We start from the raw sequence: 27,803 nt of genomic DNA, 5'->3' as shown, positions 1-27,803 counted from the left end.
CATGGGGGTTTCTTAGGCTAGGCAGTAGTGCGAGGTGTCCTGATGAACGCTCACAAGTCGACGTGCAGGCAGGGGAATCAGGACGCGCTCAGTGTAAAGACACTTCAGCTATCAAGATATTAGCAGTAAATTTTCAGTGTTCGGAATAAAGTTCCTGAATTTACTGCCCTCCAGGAAGCGTGTGGCGCGCAAATTATTCTCGGGACTGAGACCTGGCTGAACCCTGAGATAGGAAGTTCTGAAATATTTAGTGAGGGATGGAACGTGTATCGGAAAGACAGATTCATTGCAATTGACAAGAATATTGTGTCTACTGACAAGGGAACCTACCCATCGCACCCCCCTCAGATTTAGTTATAAATTGACACAGTGGATAGGCCTTGAAAAACTGAACACAGATCAATCGAGAAAACAGGAAGAAGTTGTGTGGAACTATGAAAAAATAAGCAAATTATACAAACTGAGTAGTCCAAGTGTAAGATATGCAACATCAAGGAGCGTGTAAGCTGAGTAGCGCCGTGGTCCTGTGGTTAGAGTGAGTAACTGCGGAATGAGAGGTCCTTGGTTCGAGTCCTCCCTCGAGTAAAAATTTTACTTACTTTATTTTCGCAAAGTTACGATCTGACCGTTCATTCATTTACGTCTCTGTTCACTGTAATAAGTTTAGTGTCTGTGTTTTGCGACCGCACCGCAAAACCGTGCGATTAGTAGACGAAAGGACGTGCCTCTCCAATAGGAACCGAAAACATTTGATCGCAAATTCATAGGTCAACCGATTCCTCCACAGGGAAACACGTCTGAAATATTCTATACGACACTGGTGACGGCATGTGCTTCACATTACAGGAATATGTTGTCGACCGACCTAACTTGCACACTTGGCGAATGGGTAAAAAGTTTCTTCTACCTTACCCGATTTAGGTTTTCTTGTGGATGTGATAATCACTCCCAAAAAAGTGATGAAAACATAAGAGTTTGTCACATAAACGGCAACAAATGAATGCAAGTTTCACAGTCGCACAGTTTTCCCTGTGCTCTGTCAAAACATACGTTATTAACGTTTTCAAGTTTTTCCGTGTGTAGACCGTCAAATCCTGCATGTGTCCAAGCAAATCTGAAAATGTCCTGGAATTTTGGAGAGCGAAGTTGATCATGTCTGAGTGCATGAACTTTGATAATTGTCTGAAAATAAAAAATTAAAACTTTTCACTCGAGGGAGGATTGAAGGGACCTTCCGTTCCGTAGCTGCTCGCAGTAACCACGGGACCACGGTGCTCATCAGTGTACATGTACCTTGATGTAGCTTATCTTGGAGACGGACTACTCAGTTTGTATATTTTACTTATTTTTTTTCATAGTTCCATACAACTTCTTCCTGTTTTCTCGATTGATCTGTGTTCAGTTTTTCATGGCATATCCCTGTGCCAACATATAACTAAATCTGAGGGGGGTGCGATGGGGAGGTTCCCTTGTGAGGTCAAAGTAGTTATCTGGACACGTTTAACAGGGCTAGGCGAAATAAAGTTAATTGTGGGGTGTTATTACCGGCCACCAGGTTCCACCGTGGCAGTTCTAGAATCATTCAAAGGGAGTCTACACACTGCATCGCAGAAGTACCCGGATCATGCTATATTAGTCGGAGGCGACTTCAACCTCCCTAGTATAGACTGGGATGTCTATGGATTCATTATAGGTGCTACAGACAAGCCGTCGTGTGAATTAGTTTTGAACACATTATCCGAAAACTGTCTTGAGCAGCTAAATCGACAGCCAACGCGTAATGGAAATTAGATCTGGTAACCACGAACAGACCAGACCTCATCGACGGTGTCAGTGTAGAGAGAGGGATTAGTGATCATGATGTTCAAAGGCTCTTGAGCACTATGGGACTCAACTGCTGTGGTCATAAGTCCCCTAGAACTTAGAACTACTTAAACCTAACTAACCTAAGGACAGCACACAACACCCAGCCATCACGAGGCAGAGAAAATCCCTGACCCCGCCGGGAATCGAACCCGGGAACCCGGGCGTGGATCATGATGTTATTGCGACTATGGTTACGAAAGTTTAAAAGTCGCTCAAGAAGGCTAGGAGAGTATTCTTACTAGAAAGAGCACATAAGCAGTTGTTAGCATCCCACTTAGCAAATGAATCTACTTCATTTACTTCCGGTACGATGGACGTGGAAGAATTATGGGCAAATTTTAAACACATTGTAAATCACGCATTGGACAACTATGTGCCGAAAAAGTGGGTTATGGACGGAAAAGACCCACCGTGGTTTAACAGCACAATTCGGAGAATGCTCAGGAAGCAAAGGCAGTTGCACTCCGTGGTACAAGAAAGATCGAGAGAATGAGGACAGGCAAAAGTTAGTAGAGATTCGTGCTTCTGTAAAAGGAGCGATGCGCGAAGCATTCAACCACTACCACCGTCATACCTTAGCAAAAGATCTTGCTGAAAACCCAAGGAAATTCTGGTCTTACGTAAAATCGGTAAGCGGGTCGAAGGCTTTCATCCAGTCACTCACTGATCAGTCCTGCCTGGCAACGGAAGACAGCAAAACGAAAGTTGAAATTTTAAATTTAGCATTTGAGAAATCTTTCACGCAGGAGGATCGTACAAACATTCCGCCGTTTGAGTCTCGTACAGATTCCCGTATCGAGGACATAGTGATAAACATCCCTGGGGTTGTGAAGCAGCTGAATGGGTTGAAAATAATTAAATCGCCAGGTCCTCATGGGATTCCAATTCGATTTTACAGAGTGTACTCTACTGCATTGGCTCCTTACTTAGCTTGCATTTATCTCGAATCTGTTGGCCAACGTAAAGTCCCGAGCGACTGGAAAAAAGCGCAGGTGACGCCTGTATATAAGAAGGGTAGAAGGACAGATCCTCAAAATTACAGACCAACATCCTTAACATCGGTTTGTTGCAGAATTCTCGAACATATTCTCAGTTCGAATATAATGAATTTCCTTGAGAATAAGAAGTTACTGTCCATGCGTCAGCACGGCTTTAGAAAGCATCGCTCCTGCGAAATGCAACTCGCCCTTTTTTCACACGATATCTTGCGAACCATGGATAAAGGGTATCAGACGGATGCCATATTCCTTGACTTCCGGAAAGCGTTTGACTCGGTGCCCCACTGCAGACTCCTAACTAAGGTACGAGCATATGGGATTGGTTCTCTAGTATGTGAGTGGCTCGTATACTCCGCAAGCCACCCAACGGTGTGTGGCGGAGGGCACTTTACGTGCCACTGTCATTACCTCCCTTTCCTGTTCCAGCCGCGTATGGTTCGCGGGAAGAACGACTGTCTGAAAGCCTCCGTGCGCGCTCTAATCTCTCTAATTTTACATTCGTGAACTCCTCGGGAGGTATAAGTAGGGGGAAGCAATATATTCGATAGATCATCCAGAAACGCACCCTCTCGAAACCTGGCGGGCAAGCTACACCGCGATGCAGAGCGCCTCTCTTGCAGAGTCTGCCACTTGAGTTTATTAAACATCTCCGTAACGCTATCACGCTTACCAAATAACCCTGTGACGAAACGCGCCGCTCTTCTTTGGATCTTCTCTACCTCCTCCGTCAACCCGATCTGGTACGGATCCCACACTGATGAGCAATACTCAAGTATAGGTCGAACGAGTGTTTTGTAAGCCACCTCCTTTGTTGATGGACATTTTCTAAGCACTCTCCCAATGAATCTCAACCTGGTACCCGCCTTACCAACAATTAATTTTATATGATCATTCCACTTCAAATCGTTCCGCACGCATACTCCCAGATATTTTACAGAAGTAACTGCTACCAGTGTTTGTTCCGCTATCATATAATCATACAATAAGGGATCCTTCTTTCTATGTATTCGCAATACATTACATTTGTCTATGTTAAGGGACAGTTGCTACTCCCTGCACCTAGTGCCTATCCGCTGCAGGTCTTCCTGCATTTCGCTACAATTTTCTAATGCTGCAACTTCTCTGTATACTACAGCATCATCCGCGAAAAGCCGCATGGAACTTCCGACACTATCTACTATGTCATTTATATATATTGTGAAAAGCAATGGTCCCATAACACTCCCCTGTGGCACGCCAGAGGTTACTTTAACGTCTGTAGACGTCTCTCCATTGATAACAACATGCTGTGTTCTGTTTGCTAAAAACTCTTCAATCCAGCCACACAGCTGGTCTGATATTCCGTAGGCTCTTACTTTGTTTATCAGGTGTCAGTGTGGAACAGTATCGAACACCTTCCGGAAGTCAAGAAAAATAGCATCTACCTGGGAGCCTGTATCTAATATTTTCTGGGTCTCATGAACAAATAAAGCGAGTTGGGTCTCACACGATCGCTGTTTCCGGAATCCATGTTGATTCCTACATAGTAGATTCTGGGTTTCCAAAAACGACATGATAGTCGAGCAAAAAACATGTTCTAAAATTCTACAACAGATCGACGTCAGAGATATAGGTCTATAGTTTTGCGCATCTGCTCGACGACCCTTCTTGAAGACTGGGACTACCTGTGCTCTTTTCCAATCATTTGGAACCCTCCGTTCCTCTAGAGACTTGTGGTACACGGCTGTTAGAAGGGGGGCAAGTTCTTTCGCGTACTCTGTGTAGAATCGAATTGGTATCCCGTCAGGTCCAGTGGACTTTCCTCTGTTGAGTGATTCCAGTTGCTTTTCTATTCCTTGGAAACTTATTACTTCTTAAGTAATAGAACTCAGTACGTTGTCCTCGATGGTGAGTGTTCATCGGAGGTGAGGGTATCGTCTGTAGTGCCCCAGGGAAGTGTGGTGGGTCCGTTGTTGTTTTCTATCTACATAAATGATCTTTTGAATAGGGTGGATAGCAATGTGCGGCTGTTTGCTGATGATACTGTGGTGTACAGGAAGGTGTCGTCGGTGAGTGACTGTAGGAGGATGCAAGATGACTTGGAGAGGATTTGTGATTGGTGTAAAGAATGGCAGCTAACTCTAAATACAGATAAATGTAAATTAATGCAGATGAATAGGAAAAAGAATCCTGTATGTTTGAATACTCCATTAGTAGTGTAGCGCTTGACACAGTCACGTCGATTAAATATTTGGGCGTAACATTTCAGAGCGATATAAAGTGGGACAGGCATGTAATGGCAGTTCTGGAGAAGGCGGATAGTCGTCCTCGGTTCATTGGTAGAATTTTGGGAAGATGTGATTCATCTATAAAGGAGACAGCTTACAAAACACTAATACGACCTATTCTTGAGTACTGCTCGAGTGCTTGGGACCCCTATCAGGTCGGATTGAGGGAGGACATAGGAGGAATTCAGAGGCAGTGTGCTAGATTTGTTGCTGGTTGGTTTGATCATCACGCGAGTGTTACGGAAATGCTTCAGGAAATCGGGTGGGAATCTCTGGAGGAAGGGATGCGTTCTTTTCGTGAATCGCTACTGAGGAAATTTAGAGAACCAGTATTTGAGGCTGACTGCAGTACAATTTTACTGCCGGCAACTTACATTTCGCGAAAAGACCACAAAGATAACATAAGAGAGATACAGAGGCATATAGGCAGTCATTTTTCCCTCGTTCTGTTTGGGAGTGGAACAGGGAGAGAAGATGCTAGTTGTGGTACTAGGTACCCTCCGCCACGCACCGTATGGTGGATTGCGGAGTATGTATGTAGATGTAGATGTATCATTTGATAGGTTGTACATCGTATGTATGAATATTTAAAGAAGACCGACAATACCTGTTAATGCTTATTGCATGAAAGGTGACGGAGTGTCTTTATTATCAAAACGACGTAATGAATGTATGCCTATACTAGTAGAGGCTGGAAATGAAACGGCAGGCGAAACTCAAGCCCTGGGTGGAAAATCCCGCACAGGTGTGTTGGTCCTGCCTGACGGAGGAAGTAGCCGAGACGGACGGTCGGGGCACCTGATCGCTGAAGCACAATACAGCAGCGGCCGGATGGTTATGTAGCGAGCGGGGCCGGAAGGATAACCGGATAATACTCTGGAAACTCTGAAAATCTTGGACGCAGCAGAGAGGAAAGAGGACGCGTTACCTCGGAAATCACGCAGGCTGGGTTACTCCAGAGGATTTTTACTCTCAGAAGCGTACCATTGTATGAGTTCCAAATTTACAGGGATAGGTATTTCCTCGCAATTTTCCGCGCTGAACGACAAAAGGCTAAAATATGGTCGGTTGGCGTTCGGAAGAATGTGTAGAGAGGGAGAATATTCCGTGGTTTCGAGAATATGATTCGCCTTTTGCAGTTACAAGTGAGGGGAAGCCAGCGATGGAGAGAATGAAATCTTCCGTTTTGAGTTCCCGTGTCTGACAGTCGCTCAGCATCAGCTTTGTGGGTACAGACGGACTTGCTGTCTTTGCTATTGGGAGATTTTATCGTTAGAACGGTTAGGCACTGTACGGTTGTGAACTTATGCGATTCTGGACCTCGCCTTTGGGTAGGGAGTCGTCGTTGAGTATGCAGTGTTCAGTGATTTGTAACACTCCTTTTGCCTATACTCACGTTGAGACGTTATCTGAACACCATCCTTGTGGTTGGTGGTTCGCGTTTCTCGTGTCTAGAACACAGAGAGGACAGTCTTCTGCCGTCCTAGTGTTTGAATGAGTTGTTTTTTTATACTTTGTCGCTGGAATTCTTCCGTTGACAGGCACCCACATGCCTTGCTCATACTGTGGCATCAAGCAGTCAGGACTGCAAGATGATGGTCTGCCAAGCGAGTGGATTCATTCTTAATTTATCGAGTAACATGAACTCTCGTATCTTACTATTTAGCTACAAGTTATCCTCCTGTATGAATAATACGCAACGGAAACACGCATCTCACTATCAGTAATTTACAGAACTCTGACTGTACACTACGCACTGGCAATACCACATTTACTTTTTGTCTTTTATTTAACGGCTTTTGTCAACGCGTGGCCACCGCACTGAATATGAATGGCGCACACATTATAAATTCGGGACGTTATGACAACATACAATTCGAAGGAAAAGTCCACCAATCTTTTTCTTTTCACTATCTTATTTATTCCGATAAATTCTCTAACCTAAACACACAAATTCTATAACCTACAACAATAACACATGAGAAATGGGCATGGCTTTACATTGGTGAATCTCTATATTATGGTCTCGTAATTATTTAACGCTACAGTGCACTTTCTGGATAGGATGGTGGATCTTTTATTATTTCTCACACTTCGACTCTCACAATCATCATCACGAAACTTTCCTCCAGACCGAGCGGTACAGAAGGAACAAGCATAACCCATTAATCTTTTGAAACTACCTCGCTACTCTCCCATGCAAACCACACATACCCAAATTACATGACATACACCACACTGTGAAATACTACACAGGGAATAGTCACAACATTATCACTTTCAGCTCTCCCACTTCAATTAATATTTATCCCAGCTTCACACGACACTGCCCCACTTTGTAATTCTACTTTCCTACTATGAACTCTGGAGATATATGCACGTCTTCCTGTGCAATGCAAGCCAACTGGCGTTGCTGGATAGACGGCCGACTCACCTTGATTCTCTCTCAGAGTTTAAATCTAGCGTCACACGGAATAACATTAAGAACATATTCATCACACACGCGAGTCCTCAACTGATACCATGGACGAGTACTTCTCTTTATCCTTTGTCTCATACACAGATTGAGACTCACACAGTACTCACCACGTGGAAGTACTCGTCTCTAATTTCAAGTCCTGCACACGCCATTTCTTAAATATTTCAACTTATTGTACACACGCTAGTAATTCAGCTTAACTTAAGCACACAGAAGTATTTCAACTTATTGCTACACGTGGTTTCATTGTGACCGTTGGTCAATTCCGAAGATTACTACAATCCCATTAATATTACCTGCCTGGCATTTAATTTTCCCCCCCACAAAAGTTCCTGAAATAGAGAAATTATTATTTCAAACTACTCTTAAATATTCCACATGCATACCATGTCTCCACTCTTTCGTCATTACGGAGCACAACTAAAACAGGTCTTAACAGCACAAGATTCAGCGGCAGAGTGCTGAAACATGGCCGTTCTTTAGGTTCTCTCACACCTCTGTCGAAGTGGGGGGAGCACCTTCTTACGGTATTGGTCAGCCACATTTCAGGCGCTCAAAGCTCAGGCAAATTTCATCTCTTTGGTCCCACCAAAGGTGGCCAAAGGATCGACTCAAAGATGATCATATATCCACATTCACTATCTGCGGTTAGCAGACGACCATACATTCATTCATTTCACAGATCTCACCAAACTGGATGTAGGGATTTATTTTGTGGGAGTGCACATGTGCTCAATTAAATAAATAAATTGCCATTCTTTCCCACACTGGTATCCGGCTTCGCTGTATTAATTGAAATTGAGTTAGTTTTACAAAAAAAATGTGTTGTTCTGACAAGAATAATGAAGTACGTTGTACCTATTTTCAATGTCGGGCGGTACTGTACCCTTTCACCGTCATCGCAGACGTGTACGATAACCATCACTCCGACGCACCGGACGCAGTATACACGGTGATATTGCTAATTGCTTCGGCTTATTAGGGCTATAAAGCTTAACAGCTGTGATCACGTAACTTTTATTTCCACTGAGGTTGCACACCACTGTACATCATCTTTGAAAAATAGTGTCTTCTAGTGTTTGGTACGTAGATGATGTCAGTTATCTCGCGTTATTTGTATTAGATCACGTAGCCATAAAAAGGGGCAGATTTGGGCAATTGATCACTAATATTAGTTACGAAATTTATTTGTGTCTCTTTATGTCCATTGGACATTGATATATAAACATTTGTAATATATAAAGAGGTTTTAATCTGCAATAAATGAATGAGCAGAAACAGTATTTATCATTTTGTAGTTACTAGTTAGTTCCCTTAATCATTCATTTATGTTTATGTTGTAATTTATATGTTAAAGAGCAAGAAGGAGGAGATAATATCACCATTACAAGATCCTAAGCTGTGCTTCAGGGGGTAGTCAGACAGGGCCAAATCTTCGTTTTTGCATTCAGTAATTTCTGTTGCGCACATTCATTTTACACAAGCGTGGATTATCATCTTGGAAACTGATCACCGTGAAAGAAATATTATTTTAACGTGTTCTGGTGAGTTGTTTGATGGTCAGGTACCAACTAGCTTTCGGATTAGGAGTTCCCTTTTGTATTTATACTATGTCAATTTAAGAATAAATACTCTCCGTGAATCTTAATACTTCGTGACATGTTGTATTCTTTCTAAGTTACCACGCAGTCAACTTAATTGTAACATACAGTAGGAGTAATAATTACGTTCCTTCAGGATATTTCAGTCTCATTTTCGCAAGTTGTATAAAGGGGGAAGTGTTAGAAATGAAAAGTAATTTGAGAAAGGGCTCTCATCACCTAAGTGCATAACCCAAACTTTGTTAATGATAAGTTTATTTTATTGTGAGATTACATGTTTCGATCTTGCATAATTTGACTAAATTAAACCCGAAAAAATGCAGCCATCCAATCATATGAAATTTTGCACTTCGGTCTGATCTTCCATGTATGGAAGGGCTTGGGCTGGTGGTGACCCTGTAATTTATAAAAGCACATACCTCACTTAAGTGACTAAATACCGAAAACGTATGTCCACTTACGTTTGTGCCAGTAAATGGCTATGCTATAAGGTCTGTTCCATGTATACAACTTTCTTTCCCGATCCTTAAACCAAGTGTTAGCGATTATTACTTTATACTCTGTGCAAAGCTGTACCTGGTAGGCCTCTCTTTCATTCCTTCCCTCTGTCCGTAATCACGTACGATTTCTCTTTCTCTCCCCCTTCCCAATAGGGGATTCCAGACTCCCACAACAGGCAAATTTTCCTTTCCCTTAACTCTCAGAATAATATCTTTTATCTCATCATATGTTGTTTCAATTTCTTCATCATCTGCAAGGCTAAGTGGCAGACAAACTTGTACTGAAGTGATGGGTGTTGGCTTTGTGTCTATACAATAATAAACTTGTGCTACCGTGGTGGATGTTGGCTTTGTGCCTACCTTGGATACGACAATCCGTTCACAATGTGCTCGTAGTAGCTTCCCACTTTCCTACATTCTTATTCTTTATTAGGTCTACTTCTCCATAACCTTCATTGGTCTTTTATTTATGACCCCGTATTCACATGACCAGAAGTCCCGTTCAGCTTGCACCGAAATTCACTAATCTCCACTATATCGAAATTCAACTTACCCATTTCCCTTTTCAACTTTGCTACCCTACCTACACGATTACGAGATCTACCACCCACGATCCGATCTGTAGAATTCTGTTTTGTTTTTCGTCCAGAATTGTCCTTTCCCGGAAATCTGAATGGGGGACTGTTTTACGGCTGGAATATTTTTGCCTAGACAATGCTGTCGTTTCACTATACAGTAGAGCAGCATGCCCTCGGCAAAAGACAGGCGACCCCTTGACAACTCTGCGACTCCACATGCTTTCTTCCAGCCGCAAGGGCAGCAAGCAGTGTAGGCTGCCTACAGGCGCCTAGGACTCTCAACACGATTTGTCTCTGTAGAGTTCAGCAAAGCCAGGCAGCTGGAGCCAAGGGTGTTGCCGAATTGGGGATTGGGGGGGGGGGGGGGGGGAGCGTGGGGAAGGTCTTTGAGGGACCCTTTGCTGTTTATTCAATGTCGCACCCCTCCATGACCACACCACACAGGGATGTGAAGCAGAAGGGCTGAAAAATCGTAATATCCCTTTGCTGCTTTGGATCGTACTGAAATTTCGTCGAATGGTTTTGAAATGTCCCTAGTGGCTTCACCGTGTACAGCAGAGCAAAAAGTCTGGACGCAATGCACTCCAAAAGGGTACGATGACGTTCAGTGGAGTTGGTGGCCCACGATGTTCTTAACGTAGGGTTGTCCGGATTGAGTCAGTAGTGTCAAAGGCTGTCAACAGCGTCATTCTGTCGCTCATCACACTACGAACTGTCGTCTTCGACCGCGACATGTGCGGGAGTCAACGCACCAAGAAAAGGGACGGTTTCATTGACGGCCTTTATGCCATCCCTTATGGCCTTTCCGAGTCCTTTCCTGAGCGGCGTTGCGTCTGAAATGTTTTCCTCGGCCACTCACAAGAAAACAGCCGATTTCAACGCTGGGCGTCGCGGTTCTGATCTCCGCCGCAGAGGTATCAAAACGTGGGTTTAAATGTGGGTAAGAGGGGGTGTTGCCCGCCCGGTTAGCCGTGCGGTCTAACGCACGGCTTTCCGGGCGGGAAGGAGCGCCTGGTCCCCGGCCAGTCTGTTGATGGTTTTTAGGCGGTTTTCCATCTGCCTCGGCGAATGCGGGCTGGTTCCCCTTATTCCGCCTGTTACACTATGTCGGCGATTGCTCCGCAGACAAGTTCTCCACGTACGCGTACACCATCATTACTCTACCACGCAAACATAGGGGTTACACTCGTCTGGTGTGAGACGCTTCCTGGGGGTCCACCGGGGGCCGAACCGCACAATAACCCTGGGTTCGGTGAGGGGCGGCGGAGGGGTGAAGTGGACTGCGGCAGTCGTCGTGGGGTTGTGGACCACTGCGGCTGCGGCGGGGACGGAGCCTCTCCGTCGTTTCTAGGTCCCCGGTTAACATACAATACAATACAAGAGGGGGTGTCACATTTCCAATATGACGTTGGGCAGAAGGGTGGTGAAATTTGCTGACAATGTGACATCATTAACCCACCTTACTCCTCACATCAACGTTTGAGCTATGGCCTTTTTTTCGCTATGGCCTTGCTAACGTCGCCGAGGGTGACGTTGCAGTGCGCCACGGCTGTGCACCATCACAGGGGAGGGTGTAGGCACCTTGGAGCCAAATTTCAATCTTCTGTGTCGCAATGGGAGACAATTACGGCGTTTCCAAAAAGTCATACTTTAACTGTGTTGTGCTGTGTACTATATGTGTACGTGGTCACATTAGGAACGATATTTATGATGAGAGTTCCATCTCGGAAATGTGGCCTTCCCACGGAACGAAGAATTCACCCTCCCAGTTCCCACGGCATTAGGTATGCACAGCTCGATAAACGTCAGATGAATATTGGTGTTACAAAACAGTTTCAAGATAAAAAAAAAACACACACAAACCTTGCTGATTCAAACAATGCTTAACAACTGTCAGGCGCTAATTTAAAGAAGCATATTATGTTATTCTTCTTTTCGTTTGCTGAAGCTGTGATCATTTGTAGTGTGTCTCCACTGATTGGTTTTTGTCGATAAAAGAAGGATTTTGTCGTCATTAGAACCAGCGCCAACCTATGTAATCTAACAATGGGTGGTAGTCAGTGAGAAATTTATATACGACAGCCTTCATTTAATTAATTTCATAATCACTACAGTAAATAGGCACCGCATGTTCGCATGATCGTCCCTATAAGGCGCCGTCACCAAACGCGGCTGACCGGTCCGGAGTAAGAGTGACGTCCGCCGTGAAATTTTTTTCTTATTTATTTGTGAGGCACCCACATGCCTTGCTCATACTGTGGCATCAAGCAGTCAGGCCTGCAAGATGAGTGGTCCGCCAAGCAAGTGGATTTGTTGTTATTTCTCGTGTAACATCAATGACTGATTATGAGCTCTAGTACCCACAATTAAGCTACAAATTATTCTTCTGTTTGAATATTACGCAACGGAAACGGATAACGCACATCTGACTATTAGTAATTTACACAACTCTGATTGTTCACTACGCTCTGGCAATACCACATTTTCTTTCTTACCCAACGGCTTTGACCAACACGTGGCCATCGCACTGAATATGAGTGGCGCACACATTATAAATTCTGGATATCATGACTACACACTATTTGAAGAACAAGGCCACCAATCGTTTTCTTCTCACTATCTTTTTTATTCCGATAAATTCTATTATGGTTCAAAGATAACCTAAACACACCATTACATTTTATACAACAATTACACATGAGAAACTCCGCCCAGTGGACATGGCTTTACATTGGTGATTCTCTATCTTATGGTCTCGTAATTATCTAATGCTACAGTGCACTTTCTGAATAGGATGGTGAATCTTTTTGCTATATCTCACACTTCTCTCACACCCATCATCACGAAAATTTACTCCAGACCGAGCGGTACAAATAGGAACATGCATAACCCACTGCCTCTGAACCTATCTTGCTACTCTCCCATGAATAGGATGGTGAATCTTTTTGCTATATCTCACACTTCGACTCTCACACCCATCATCACGAAAATTTACTCCAGACCGAGCGGTACAAATAGGAACATGCATAACCCACTGCCTCTGAACCTATCTTGCTACTCTCCCATGCAAACCACACATACTTAAATTACATGAAATACATCACACTGGCAACATACATCACAAAGAATAGTCACAACGTTATAATCACTTCACTTTCACCTTTCCCACTTCAATTAGTATTCATCCCAGTTTCACACGACACTGCCTCAATTCGTAACTTTTCTTTCCTACTACGAATTCTGGAGGATACATGCACGTCTTCCTGTGCAATGCAAGCCAAGTGGCGTTGCTGGATAGACGGCTGACTCACCTTGCTTCACTCTCAGAGTATTATAGTTTGAATAAAGCGTCACACGGAAACATAGCACGCAAAGTAATATTAAGAACATATTCGTCACACACGTGAGTCATCAACTGATACCATGGACGAGTACTTCTCTTTATCCTTTGTCTCATACACAGATTGAGACTCACACAGTACTCACCATGTGGAAGTACTCGTCTCTAATTTCAAGTCCTGCACACGCCATTTCTTAAATATTTCCAACTTATAGTACACACGCCAGTAATTCAGCTTAACTTTAGCACTCGGAAGTATTTCAACTTAGTACTAGCACTCGCATGTATTTCAACTTATTGCTACACGTGGTTTCACTGTGACCGTTGGTCACTTCCGAAGATTACTACGATCCCCTTAATATTACCTGACTGTCATTTAATTCTCCCCCCAGAAGTTCCTGAAATAGAGAAATAATTATTCCAAACTACTCTTAAGTATTTCACATGCATACCATTTTCTCCACTCTTTTGTCTTTATGGAGCACACCTAAGACAGGTCTTACCAACACAAGATCCAGCGCCAGAGTGCTGAAAGATGGCCGTTCTTCAGGTCATCTCGCACCTCTGCCGAAGTGGGGAGCACCTTGCTATCGAATTGGTCAGCCACATTTCAGGCGCTCAAAGCTCTGCTATATTTCATCTCTTTAGTTTCGCCAAAGGTGACCAAAGGACCGTCTCAAAGATGATCATATATTCACATTCACTATCTGCGGTTAGCAGACGACCATACATTCATTCATTTCACAGATCTCACCAAACTGGATGTAGGGATTTATTTTGTGGGAGTGCACATGTGATAAATTAACTAAATAAATTGTCATTCTTTCCCACACTGGTATCCGGCTTCGGTGTATTAAGTGAAATTGAGTTATTATTACAAAAAATATGTTGTTCTGACAAGAATAACAAAGAATGTTGTACCTATTTTCAATGTCGGGCGGTACTGTACCCTTTCATATTTTACTCGTCTAGTTTTGTAGCACCAAATTGAGGAGAAAAACTCCAAGGTCATGGAACGTGTCAATGCATGACACTGCAACATAAAAGTTGTTACAGATAAAATAAAACGTTTATAACCCCAAAAACAAACTTGCATAAGTTTATGTAAACACAATCAACAATATAACTTAGGAATCAGCTTAATTTTTCAAGCAACTCCTCGACATAATAGGAGTGAACCTTGAGGAAACTGTTCAGTGTCGATTTAAAAGCACGTCGATTACCGCTAAGTTTTTTGAATTCTTTTGGTAGCTTATTGAAAATGGATGCAGTAGTATACTGCACACGTATCTGCACAAGAGGCAAGGAAATGTGATTTAAGTGCAGACTGGATTTCTGCCTAGTATTAACTGAGTGAAAGCTGCTAATTCTTGGGAGTAAGCTGATATTGTTAGCAAGTAACGACAGTAAAGAATATATGTACTGAGAGGCCAATGTTGGAATACCCAGACTAGTGAACAGGGGTCGACAAGAGGTTCGAACCTAACACCGTTTACTGCCCGAACCGCCCGTGAATGAAGTTCTCTCTCAATTTTTACACAGTCAATAATACTTTTCAAACGAGCAGCGGTGCATGAATGTCGTTTACTTAGAATTTCCTCATTTATAAAAGCACAGTGAAGAGGATAAACAATGACCGACACTCATAAGATTTTTGTACCTCATTAAGCGACTCAAAATCGAAAAAGAAAGTGAGAGGTTGAAAAATACACTACCTACCATAAAATACCTCAAGAAAAGGGTGAGTCAAACTCAGGTATTTCTATGAAAAATCTCAGTTACAGTACTGATGGAGAAAATACGGACCGAGCCAGTATCTGTCAGAAATTACACTGAAAAGAAGGAGATTTACTGTTCTCTATACCTAAAGTATAAGATTTTATTGAATCCATGACAAGTAAACGAAAACTATCATTTGAAGAATGACGTAGACAACATAATGAGAACATTTCGATTGGCTGGCTGTCATTATATCTTTGATTAGTTTATTCTAATGAAGTTAAAGGTACGTTTCCTAAGTTGTGTGTGCTTTTCCGGCCACGTATAATGAATGTCACTTGTCATGGTGCATTGATAAGGTGTCCATTCACCAGTTTCAAAAAGTTTCATCAATCTGCAAAAACGCTTATTATTCCGCAGAGCATTAACATGCAGTTGAAAAATCGAAAAATTTTGTTAGTATTATGACAATTAAATTGTTTACAAGGCCTAATCAACGAGAATTATGTTAATATTGTGACAAATCAAACTAACAAGGAACCGCTTGAGTGCGATGTCGCAAGTTCCATCTTTAGTTATAGTCATCTGAAAGTGTTGTGTTAGCAATTAAGACAGGAAAAACGATAGCTACTAATCACTCAGTACTTCCATCACGAGCGCGACAAAAAAAGTGTGTCCGGGAGGTGCACAGATCAGTCTTCTATGGGATGTATGCATTGTTGTTGTTGTTGTGGTCTTCAGTTCTGAGACTGGTTTGACGCAGCTCTCCACGCTACTCTATCCTGTGCAAACTTCTTCATCTCCCAGTACCTACTGCAACCTACATCCTTCTGAATCTGCTTAGTTTATCATCTTTTGGTCTCCCTCTACGATTTTTACCCTCCACGCTGCCCTCCAATCCTAAATTTGTGATCCCTTGATGCCTCAGAACATGTCCTACCAACCGGTCCCTTCTTCTAGTCAAGTTGCCCCACAAACTCCTCTTCTTCCCAATTCTATTCAACACTTCCTCATTAGTTATGTGATCTACCCATCTAATCTTAAGCATTCTTCTGTAGCATCACATTTCGAAAGCTTCTATTCTCTTCTTGTCCAAACTATTTATCGTCCATGTTTCACTTCCATACATGGCTACACCCCATACAAATACTTTCAGAAACGACTTCCTGACATTTAAATCTATACTCGATGTTAACAAATTTCTCTTCTTCAGAAACGCTTTCCTTGCCATTGCCAGTCTACATTTTATATCCTCTCAACTTCGACTATCATCAGTTATTTTGCTCCCTAAATAGCAAACCTCCTTTACTACTCATTTCCTAATCTAATTCTCTCAGCATCACCCGACTTAATTCGACTACATTCTATTATCCTCGTTTTGCTTTTGTTGACGTTCATCTTATACCCTACTTTCAAGACACTGTCCATTCCGTTCAACTGCTCTTCCAAGTCCTTTGCTGTCTCTGACAGAATTACAATGTCATCGGCGAACCCCAAAGTTTTTATTTCTTCTCCATGGATTTTAATACCTACTCCGAACTTTTCTTTTGTTTCCTTTACTGCATGCTCAATATACAGATTGAATAACATCGGGGAGAGGCTACAACCCAGTCTCACTCCCTTCCCAACCACTTCTTCCGTTTCCCCTCGACTCTTATAACTGCCATATGCTTTCTGTACAAATTGTAAATAGCCTTTCGCTCCCTGTATTTCACCCCTGCCACCATCAGAATTAATTCCAATCAACATTGTCAAAAGCTTTCTCTAAGTCTACAAATGCTAGAAACGTAGGTTTGCCTTTCCTTAATCTTTCTTCTAAGGTAAATCGTAGGGTCAGTATTGCCTCACGTGTTCCAACATTTCTGCGGAATCCAAACTGATCTTCGCCGAGGTCGGTTTCTACCAGTTTTTCCATTCGTCTATAAAGAATTCGCGTTAGTATTTTGCAGCTGTTACTTATTAAACTGATAGTTCGGTAATTTTCACATTTGTCACAACCTGCTTTCTCTTGAATTGGAATTATTATATTTTTCTTGAAGTCTGAGGGTATTTCGCCTGTCTCCTACATCTTGCTCACCAGATGGTAGAGTTTTGTCAGGACTGGCTCTTCCAAGGCTGTCAGTAGTTCTAATGAAATGTTGTCTACTCCGGGGGCCTTGTTTCGACTCAGGTTTTCAGTGCTCTGTCAAACTCTTCACGCAGTAACATATCTCCCATTTCATCTTCATCTACATCCTCTTCCATTTCCATAATATTGTCTTCAAGTACATTGCCGTTGTATAGATCCTCTATGTACTCCTTCCACCTTTCTGCTTTCCCTTCTTTGTTTAGTACCGGGTTTCCATCAAAGCTCTTGATATTCATACAAGTGGTTCTTTTTTCTCCAAAGGTCTCTTTAATTTTCCTGTAGGCAGTATCTATCTTAGCCCTAGTGAGATAAGCCTCTACATCCTTACATTTGTCCTCTAGCCATCCCTGCTTAGCCATTTTGCACTTCCTGTCGATCTCATTTTTGAGACGTTTGTATTCCTTTTTGCCTGCTTCATTTACTGCATTTTTATATTTTCTCCTTTCATCAATTAAATTCAATATTTCTTCTGTTACCCAAGGTTTTCTACTAGCCCTCGTCTTTTTGCCTATTTGATATGCATTACACTTCACAAAATCGACAACGTCAGACATTCGAGAAATGTTTAAAGCAAAACCATTAACTTGCGCCGTTAACACCGAACGAGAAATGGTGCGCCACAGTGATGCCGAAGGTTCGCATCATCAAGATCGAAGGCGAATTCCTTGGGAGCTACAGACCATGCAGGATGTTCAGCTAAGTACCCACTGTTAGAGAATGAATATGGAATCATATTGCTGTAAAGGGGCGATTAGAACGGATGGTATGTGATGGCGTGCTGCCGTTTCCGAAACAGTTTGTCGTGGAGCTCATCGTGAAACTGGCTAGCCTTTAAGGTGTATCTGCAGATGGTGCGATAACATGTTTTATAGTGTTACTGAAAAAACAAACATTCAAGAGGCTGAATTTGTCCAGTGGTTGCAGGTGGTTTCAACTGCAATGTCACACACTTTTCAGGAGGAAGTGTTAGCTCTAAAGGGGAATGATTTTTATACGCAGACTACAGTTATTTTGACCTGCTATTGGCGAAAAGCAGTGGTCATACCATAGTTGTAGTTCTCTTACGCCCATTTCCCCACCCTTACTTGCTGCGACGTAAATACTCCCTAGTGCCCTTGCAACATCACGCTCACGGGAAAGTGTCGTAGGGGGCAGACCACCTCCAACTTCCCGCAGCAAAATAAATACCAGCTAATTTACCGTTCAGATTAACAGTCGGTAGAATTGTATACGAATGTATGTTAGTTAATCTTGATGCAGTCTTTTTGATACCTCTGATAACCAGAGTTCCTTTCATATGTATTTCCTCTTCAAACAGGCTGAAGCTGAAAACAAATTCCTTACTGAACGATGGGATGTTTGTTTATCTCATCTACGAATTTTCTGGCCGATTTCGCAATTTACTGTATATCAAGTTGACGCTTCGTTCGAAATTTCCGTACCTTAGGTTTTCCAATTCTGTAGTACTGTTTGAAGTTATGCAACCATCCACAGCTCCCTTGAAATCACTGTAATCTATGTTGCACACAATTTGCTGTGCATAATGTAGTAGGTTACTATCGTGCACATCCTTGAAACACCAGTTTTTGTAATAAGTGAGCCTCGTCCTCCCTTGAATATCCGCAGCTTTTCTTATACACTACACTATCATACTGCTGCAGACTTATTCGAAATCTCATCACAGTTTGTTTTTTTTCTAAGCTGCGGATGATCTTCCAAGTACGTAATTACGTTTAGCACCCGCTCCTTGGACAACGATTGCCCTTCACTACGAGGGTGAGTCAAATGAAAACCTTAAATTTGTAATAACAACTCGAAATTTGGCGCCGTTATCCTGTAAGTTGGTAAGCGTGCTACAAACAGCGTGCTGAATGGCTTGTAGGTGGCAGCATAGTGCAGATACACACATACCGTCGCAGTGTCAGTATAAAGATGGCCACCCCACTTGCGACTTGCACCAGGGAAGAACAGCGTTCTGTTATTTGGTTTTTGCGTAGTGAAGGTGTGAAACCTATTGAAATTCATCGACGAATGAAGGTTCAGTACGGTGTTGCATGTTTGTCACAGCAGCAAGTCTACGAATGGAGTAGGAAGTTCGCAAATGGTGTGACTTCAGTGGAAGATAATCCTCATCCAGGTCAGGCACAACGAGCTGTGACTCCACAGAACATTGCAGCAGTTGAAGCCATAGTGAAGGAAAACCGCCGAATGACACTGAATGACACTGCAGCATGTTTACAGATTAGTCATGTGTCAGCACACCACGCTGTGCATGATGTGCTCGAGTTTCACAAAGTGTCTGCAAGATGGGTGCCACGGCAGCTGACTCCTGAACTGAGAGAACGACGTGTTGATGCTTCTGAAGAACTTCTTCGGCACTTTGAACGAGAAGGTGATGGCTTCCTTGCAAGAATCGTTACTGGGGACGAAACGTGGGTTCACTTCCACCAACCGGAAACGAAGAGAGCGAGCAAGGAATGGCGCCATTCCTCGTCACCAAGTGATTTCCATATGTTTGGACCACTCAAAGGCGCAATGGGAGGAAAGAAGTTCCGTTCTGATGAAGAGGTACGCCACGCGGTGCACGAGTGGTTGCGCGGACTACCAAAAGAAATTTTTTCTACAGGAATTTATGCACTTTGTAAGCACTGGAGGACTTGCATCGAGCGTCGGGGAGATTATGTTGAAAAGTAATACAGCTTTGTACCACCTCTGCACAATAAATAATATTTTAAAAAATATTTAAGGTTTTCATTTGACTCACCCTCGTACATTTCACTGGAAACGGGATATGTGGCTACCTGTCCGACAAGGAAGATGAACGACATGGCTCGACACCTATTACAGTAACACTTTCACTTGCTAAGCACGTATCGTCATCATTGTGCTCCTAATGTACATAGTCCGCACAGTCGAGCATATACTACACAACACGTTCCACTGACTCATCTTGCAGAAACGCTAATGTTTCATGCGCCACTTCTATCTCACTCTGCGAAATTTCCTGGGTTCCTTTCTGACAAAATGTTGTTGTAGGTTTAATACAATATTTGGTTTGTTTACGGTTGCCATTGCTCTGCTTTGTATCAACACCACTAGCAGTGTAGCATCGAACTCAGTTACTCGTCGACTAAGGAGTTCAACTACGCTCCGTAGCCGCATGCTGCGGTCATCGTTGGTTACCTCCAGTCCCTCCCCCTATTTCCATTAGCAGCCAATATTGTGGCTGCATAGCAGACCATATGTGGGGTGTCGAATTCGGTAAATATTGTTGGCCTTTTGCAACCTCGCACTCATCGGGTTCCCTGTAAGTGTATAGAACGTCTCATCAATGAGAATCTTGAGAAATTAGTATTAAGTAATCACGTTAAGCTGAAGTAAGCTGTTTCTTGTGAATTCTTTTGTACATTACATGACTTGACTTTAAGAGGAAAACACTTTCAGATACTGTTTCTGATTATTTATTGCACCTTAGAGCACACTTCGGAAACATTTTGAAAGTGCCCGTAAAAATGCCGTCTGTATTTCTCACAGAATTCAAATGATTTAGATTCTGCAGAAAACTGCACAGTTTCATGTTATGTATCATCGTACATGTTGTGCGTGAGTGGGAACACGATGTAGTTTCCACATAAACCTATTTGCAGATCAGTGTTGGAGCTTGTGGTAGTGTTCAAAAGCTCAAAAGGTGGGGATGGTTATCGATACGAAATTTGTAATGGCAGGAAAACAGTTAATTGAGAGAATAGGGCTTACAATGGGATCAACTGAAAATAAAGCAAAAGGTGGGAAAACGTAGTATCTGGGAAAGTGAAAAGTGGTTTTACTGTAATTTTATTGTTAGCTTTTACACTCGTATGTTTATAATGCTGATGAGTTACTAAAAGTGTACTATAGAAAACAACAGGAGAAAATGATGAGCACATTACAGCGTCCCCAAAATTTCTGAATCACATGCATGTGGAAAATCTTTTGCCTCTACCTACATGAAAACCTGCGAGCGCTCCCGTGGAGAGCAAAACAAATTTGACGGCTGAAGAACACTTGTTTTGTTTTTTATGTTTTGCCAGTTGTTTGTTTTTATGCTGTCCCATTTGTTTACGTTAACATTACGAATGTGCAGTCATATACTATTGAAGATTCGGATGTTTGAAATCATTTTCTCTCTGAGAAATCGTGCTAAAGTCAAATTGTAACCAATTTTAAACTCATTGAAGTATAATATTCTAAATTTTGAGCTCTCTATTTTCACACTCAGCGAAATGTTTTGGCTCTGGGAAGGAATAGAGTCGAACAGTGAATGAAATCCATTTTATTGACTATGTTACGTTGGAAATCTGTCATCTCTGAATTAACGGATTTAAATAATAACATTAAATACAAGGTGAGTTTAGGTCAACACAAACATACATGGTCAATTCTACTTTTTCAAAAAATAGGACGACGAACTTTTTTTTTATAAAAACATCGATGAATCCTACCTCAATAAACGTGACGAGGGCTGACTGGCCCTGTATATTAGTAGCATGTTTCTCAGATGTGTTGAAATGGATAGATATGTTTTTAAGTTTTCGAAAACGGCCACAAGGCACATTTTGTATCTTTTATTGACCGGTTTCGCTCATCAAATGATCAAGAGCATCATAAGAATCTACACTTAAAAGATACAAATTGGGACAATACAGAAAACTTACACTGACATTACGTGAAGTAAGTATTCTGCGTCTAGTATGGTGACTTACGTTTAAAGTTGGCTGACAGCATTAAAGATTGCCTTTAAAATTGGCAGACAGGTCTAAAGATTAAGTTGGCTGTACCATAGTACTTAAACTTACGTTTAAAGTACAGTAGTAAATGATGACATTGACACTGACGTCGCCAAAGATGTAATTAACTGTACAATAGTACTTGTAACACCCATAATATAGTCTATCTCAGATCTGAGATCTCTATATACACGCCCATAAAAGACGCGATTAATGTAACTTTCGTTTTCTGTAGTTGTTATTATCTTTGGATACACTACACCATGGGCGTTACAAGTCCTGTTGTACCACAGACATACATTACTAGACTGGCAAAGACGCATCTTTTAAGGAAGCCTGAAGTTTGGTGAGGTAAGATGGCGGCGTCAGCGAGTTGATGTATGGTACTACTACGATTTGCTCCAACCAAATGACTTTTTAACCTTTATGAGGTGGTCTAATCAATTTCTGTAGTTGATCAAATATTTGCGTACTAGTTGACGTTAACACATACATTGTGCAATCGTGTTATGAGAAGAACTTCAAGTTATATATATGTTACCGTGAATGACCGAAATTGGAGAATGTCGACTTTCACCGGTGAATGTCACAGATAGCAAATACGTCGGTGAAAGATCGAATACTTCATTACGTTGTTGTACATTCGGACCCTCTCCGGTGTGTGTCGACAATCACAGATATACTCTGGTGGAGGTCCAAAATAGAAGAGTCAAAAAACAAGCGACTGGCTCTCTCCCGCCAAATCCTTTGTTCTGCTCGGAGTCAATCAGCTTTGACAACGCGAGCAACGTTTTCTTAATTTTTTTCCGTTACCCTAATTTATACAAAATGGATACAACAGTAAATCGTGATCTTTTTCTTGAAAAGTTAAGTGCATTAACTGCGGGTAAACGAAAAGACAATTGTTTTTATTTTTCTCAAGAAAAGTATTCTAAAATACTTTCTGAAGTAGTTTCTGCTAAAATTAAATGCAACACACCTTTGGATTACAGACGATTAAAACGTTTTGATGTTTTAAAAATTAATGATGAAGAGAAGTTAATCGTACCATTAAAACCAGGGGAAACGAACATACAGTATTTGTTACAAATGAATAATTGTACAGTATACTATACGAAACTCACATCACAATAGACCACGGAGGAAGAACACGTATGCTTAAAGAGTTGCAAGTTAAATACAAAAATATTACATACGAAGTTGTAGGTTGTATTTAAATTTATGCAAACGGTGTCAAATGAAACACAGTGCACCTAAGAAAGGTAATGTTGTGAAGCCAATGATTAGTTCTGAATTAAACTCAAGATGTCAAGTTGATCTGATAGATCTGCAGTCAAACAGAGATGGCGAATATAAGTTCATAATGGTGTATCAAGATCATTTAACTAAGTTTGTCCAGCTACGACCTTTGAAAACTAAAATAGCTGAAGTAGCGCATCACGTTCTTTCAATATTTTTAACGTTTGGTGCACCATCAATATTGCAGTCAGATAATGGTAGAGAATTTAGTAATCATATCCGAAATATGCGCTATGTGGAAAGATGTTAAAATAGTTCTTGGAAAGCCTGTCACAGTCAAACACAAGGTTGAGTTGAAAGGGCCAATCACGATATACAGAATATCCTAACTGCATGGATGAACGATAACGATACAAATAAATGGTCAGATGGTTTATCCTTTATTCAATTTGCCAAGAACAGTACATAACACGAAGGAATACACCAAAGTCCTTATGAAGCCATGTTGGGCGTTAAAGCAAAAAGAGGCATAGCATCGTCTTTTTTGCCTGGCGAACAATTTGCAAATAGTGAAACTGAAGAACAACTCGAAGAAATTGGCAGTACTTCTGAAACCGAAGAACAGCTTGAAGAAACTGTTAATGCTTATAAAAAAATGTGAGCGGTGGTCATACCGAAAACCATATTCCAAAGAAAAATATTGAAGAGGACCTACAACCTACAACGTCTTCACATCAAATTCTGTTTGAAAAACACGAGTTGATTTCTACAAAAAGAGCGGCCGCGAAAGAAAATCTTCTACTGCAAGCAACCAAGATGTTACGAACCTTACAAAAACAATTTACTCCTGCTCAAATTGGTGATAATGTACGAATACAAGTCCCTGATGTCGACCGTGGTCGTACAGATAGCCGAAATGTGTTAGCGGTTGTTGTTGGAATAGAAGACTCCGACTTCTATAAACTGGCAAATAAAAATGGTACCCTCAAGCAGCTTTACACACGTAATCAGTTCGTAATTTGTAAAGAAAAGTTACTTTCCACAGATAAGATTTCTTTTCAAGAAATGTCGCAGAGAGAAGCAGCTGCAGCTAATTCGAGAAGCGGTGGACAAGGCTATACACGCTGTCATTGCAAAAGCAAGTGTTCCACAAATAAATGCAGTTGTAAAAGCAAGGGGCTCTTGTGCAATTCCAAGTGTCATAATAGTTTCAGTTGTTGCAATAAATAAGATTTGAATCACATAAGTAAGTAATTTTTTATAACTATTATGTTCTTTTCTCATGTAGAATGTACTGTATATTTTAAATTCTTGGTCATTCCTTTCAGAAAGAGAGGCAAAAAAGTTACGTCACCCTTGCAACGTTTTATAGTGACTGAATTACGCAGAAGAAAATATAAATCTCCAAAATGTTCAACATTCACCATTAGTGCATGATGAATGTCAACATTTACCGGTGTAAGTCAGAAATAAGGGTATTTACCAAGTATTTCGGACATACAGATTTCGGTGTTTCACTGTAACATATACACAAGTTTAAAGCAGACTGTAGTTGTCGTAGGAACACTCAAATCAATAAAGCCACTTGTTATAAACGACAAGTAGCACGTTGTACTTATAGGAGCACTTTTATAATGAGCATACTATTCGAAAAAAAGCCGAAGTTGATGAAAACTGGTCGAAAACACATCGTTAAGCTACGTCTGTTAACACTACATTTATGAAACCCCTAAAATGTGCATAAACTATTTAATCATTGCCAGTATTTCAGATAAAACAAACTGTAATGTAATTATTTAGGATTACACACAGTACAAAAGCAAAAATACGTAAAATGTTCTTAGTTATTGTTGCGTTGTAACATGTTCCCTTCCTTGTATCTTCCGTCTGCTGCACGAGAAATTACAACCAAACACGACGCATGTATCAACCATTTTGTCAAAACTCTAAAGATAACGTAGTTATATAAGTTTTTCCCATTTCTTACGATTGTTTTATCGGTAAATAAACAGCTGGTTACATGTTCTTTGCGCTCGCCGCCATATTGCTACACTAAAGTGCTCGCTGGAGTAACACCGCTGATACTTTATGCGGTATTGCCAGTCTAGTAATATCTGTGTTGTACAGTCGATTTCATCTTTGACGCTGTCAATGTCAATTTTATCGTTTACTTTAAACGTAAGTACTATGGTACAACCAGATTAATCTTTAGACCTGTCAGCCAATTTTAAATCTTTAATGCTGTCAACCAACTAACGTCATTCACCATGCTGGAAGCAGAACGGTACTTCACGTAATGCCAATGTAAGTTTTCCGTATCGTCTCAATTTGTATCTCTTACAGTGTAGATTCTATTGATGCTCTTTTTCATTTGAAGAGCGCAACCGGTCGATAAAAAATACAAAGAGCAACTCGTGGCTGTTTTCGAAAACTTGGTTTAAACAGTTGCTTCCCCTGCTGGCAGTGCCTCCTCTTGAATTTGTTTTTAACAGTGGTCGCGGAGTTAGCAGTTCATTGCAAACTTTCGTTTGATCGGCAACGACGAACATCCTCGCCAGTACTTAATTCCTCCGTGGGCTCAGTTGCTTTGCATCGGGCTGCTGCCGTTCGCCGGCCGTGCTGGCCAAGCGGTTGAAGGCGCTACAGTCTGGAACCGCGCGACCGCTACGGTCGCAGGTTCGAATCCTGCCGCGGGCATGGATGTGTCTGATGTCCTTAGGTTACTTAGGTTTAAGTAGTTCTAAGTTCTAGGGGACTGATGACCTTACAAGTTAAGTCCCAAAGTGCTCAGAGCCATTTGAAACTTTTTTTTTTTTTTTTTTTTTCCTTTGCCGTTCTCGACCAGTGGTCAGACAACCGAGCGAGCACTCTCGTCTCGGCAGTTGCGCAAGAAACGCCGGCCCTGTTTGGTCAGCCAGGCGAGAGCCAGAATAACGGAGCGAGACGCCCGCCGACTCCCGTTATACTTTACTGGTTCGCGCTTTCCTCGGAGCGTGGCAGCAGGACAAAACACGTACCAACAGCCCGCCACAACACCCTAACTCTCGTTGTGAACCTCTTCATCCAGGTTCTCCGGATCATTGTAGGATGCGAAACAGACTGCACTGTTTCCGGAATGAAATTTCCGCTCTGCAGCGGAGTGTGAGCTGATACGAAACTTCCTGGCAGATTAAAACTGTGTGCTGGAGAAAGAGTCGTGAGTCGTGTCGGGGTAGCTCAGTCGGCAGAGCACTTGCACACGAAAGGGAAAGGAAGTCGAATCTCGGTCCGGCACGCAGTATTAATCTGCTACGAAGTTTCAGATTGCAATATGATTGATGTGGCAGCACATCATGGTATTCAACTTTTACACAACGACACAAGCTCAGCACAATAGGCTGTGGGGTGGTACGACTGTACCAAGTGACACATCAGGCAATCACCATCGACATTTGCACTGAACATTTATTTGACACGTTTAAAGAAGACAAATAACAATTAAAACCATCAACACATTTTTAAAATTACCACACATCTTTAAATTTACCATTTGGATGAGACCAAGTTACTACAAAATTTAAACATTCATAAATCACGGCACTTATGGCCTATTACATATTTAGTGAAATGAGTTAAAATTATTTACTCAAAAACTATGACCAACCTGAAGAACAATTTACTAAAATTTAACGAGAAAATGTTGTCTTTCTAGGGGCGGGGGGGGGGGGGGGGGGGGGGGGGGACTGATGACCATAGATGTTAAGTCCCATAGTGCTCAGAGCCATTTGAACCATTTTTTTGTAGTCTTTCGTTACTGCAGTGATTGGTATTACCAAAGTAATTCAGAGTACAGGCAACAACAAATCAGATATCAGGGCACACAGCCACGTTAGTTACATGGCAGGCACCCTACAGTGTAGGATATAAAATATAAAATTTCATGTGACCAAGCAACCTCGGGGGATTCAACAAACTACGCCCAGAAGCGGACGTCCGCCCACTCAGCTGTTTACAATACAGGCAACGGTCACGAACAGGCGCGAAAAATCCCAGAACTAGTGGGTATCTACAACAGACTGACATGAGCCTTAAGTAATTAGAAACAATAATTGTAATTCTTCAGGATTTTCCGGCGATCTAATGACATCTTGGGTTGTCGGGTGTTCTGCCGGATATCAGCGTCGTACTTGCACTCGTTAGCTTCATCAGGTGCGACCTGAAACTGAGTCTCAGAGCTGACGAGTTACGCTACCGACATATCGTGCAAGTACGACGCTGATATCCGGCAGAACACCCGACAACCCAAGATGTCAGAAACAATAATTCATTACAGCACATCATCT

This window comes from Schistocerca nitens, chromosome 5, assembly GCF_023898315.1.
Source record: "Schistocerca nitens isolate TAMUIC-IGC-003100 chromosome 5, iqSchNite1.1, whole genome shotgun sequence".
In the NCBI taxonomy this organism is placed as follows: domain Eukaryota; kingdom Metazoa; phylum Arthropoda; class Insecta; order Orthoptera; family Acrididae; genus Schistocerca; species Schistocerca nitens.
Note: the sequence above shows the minus strand (reverse complement) of the source record.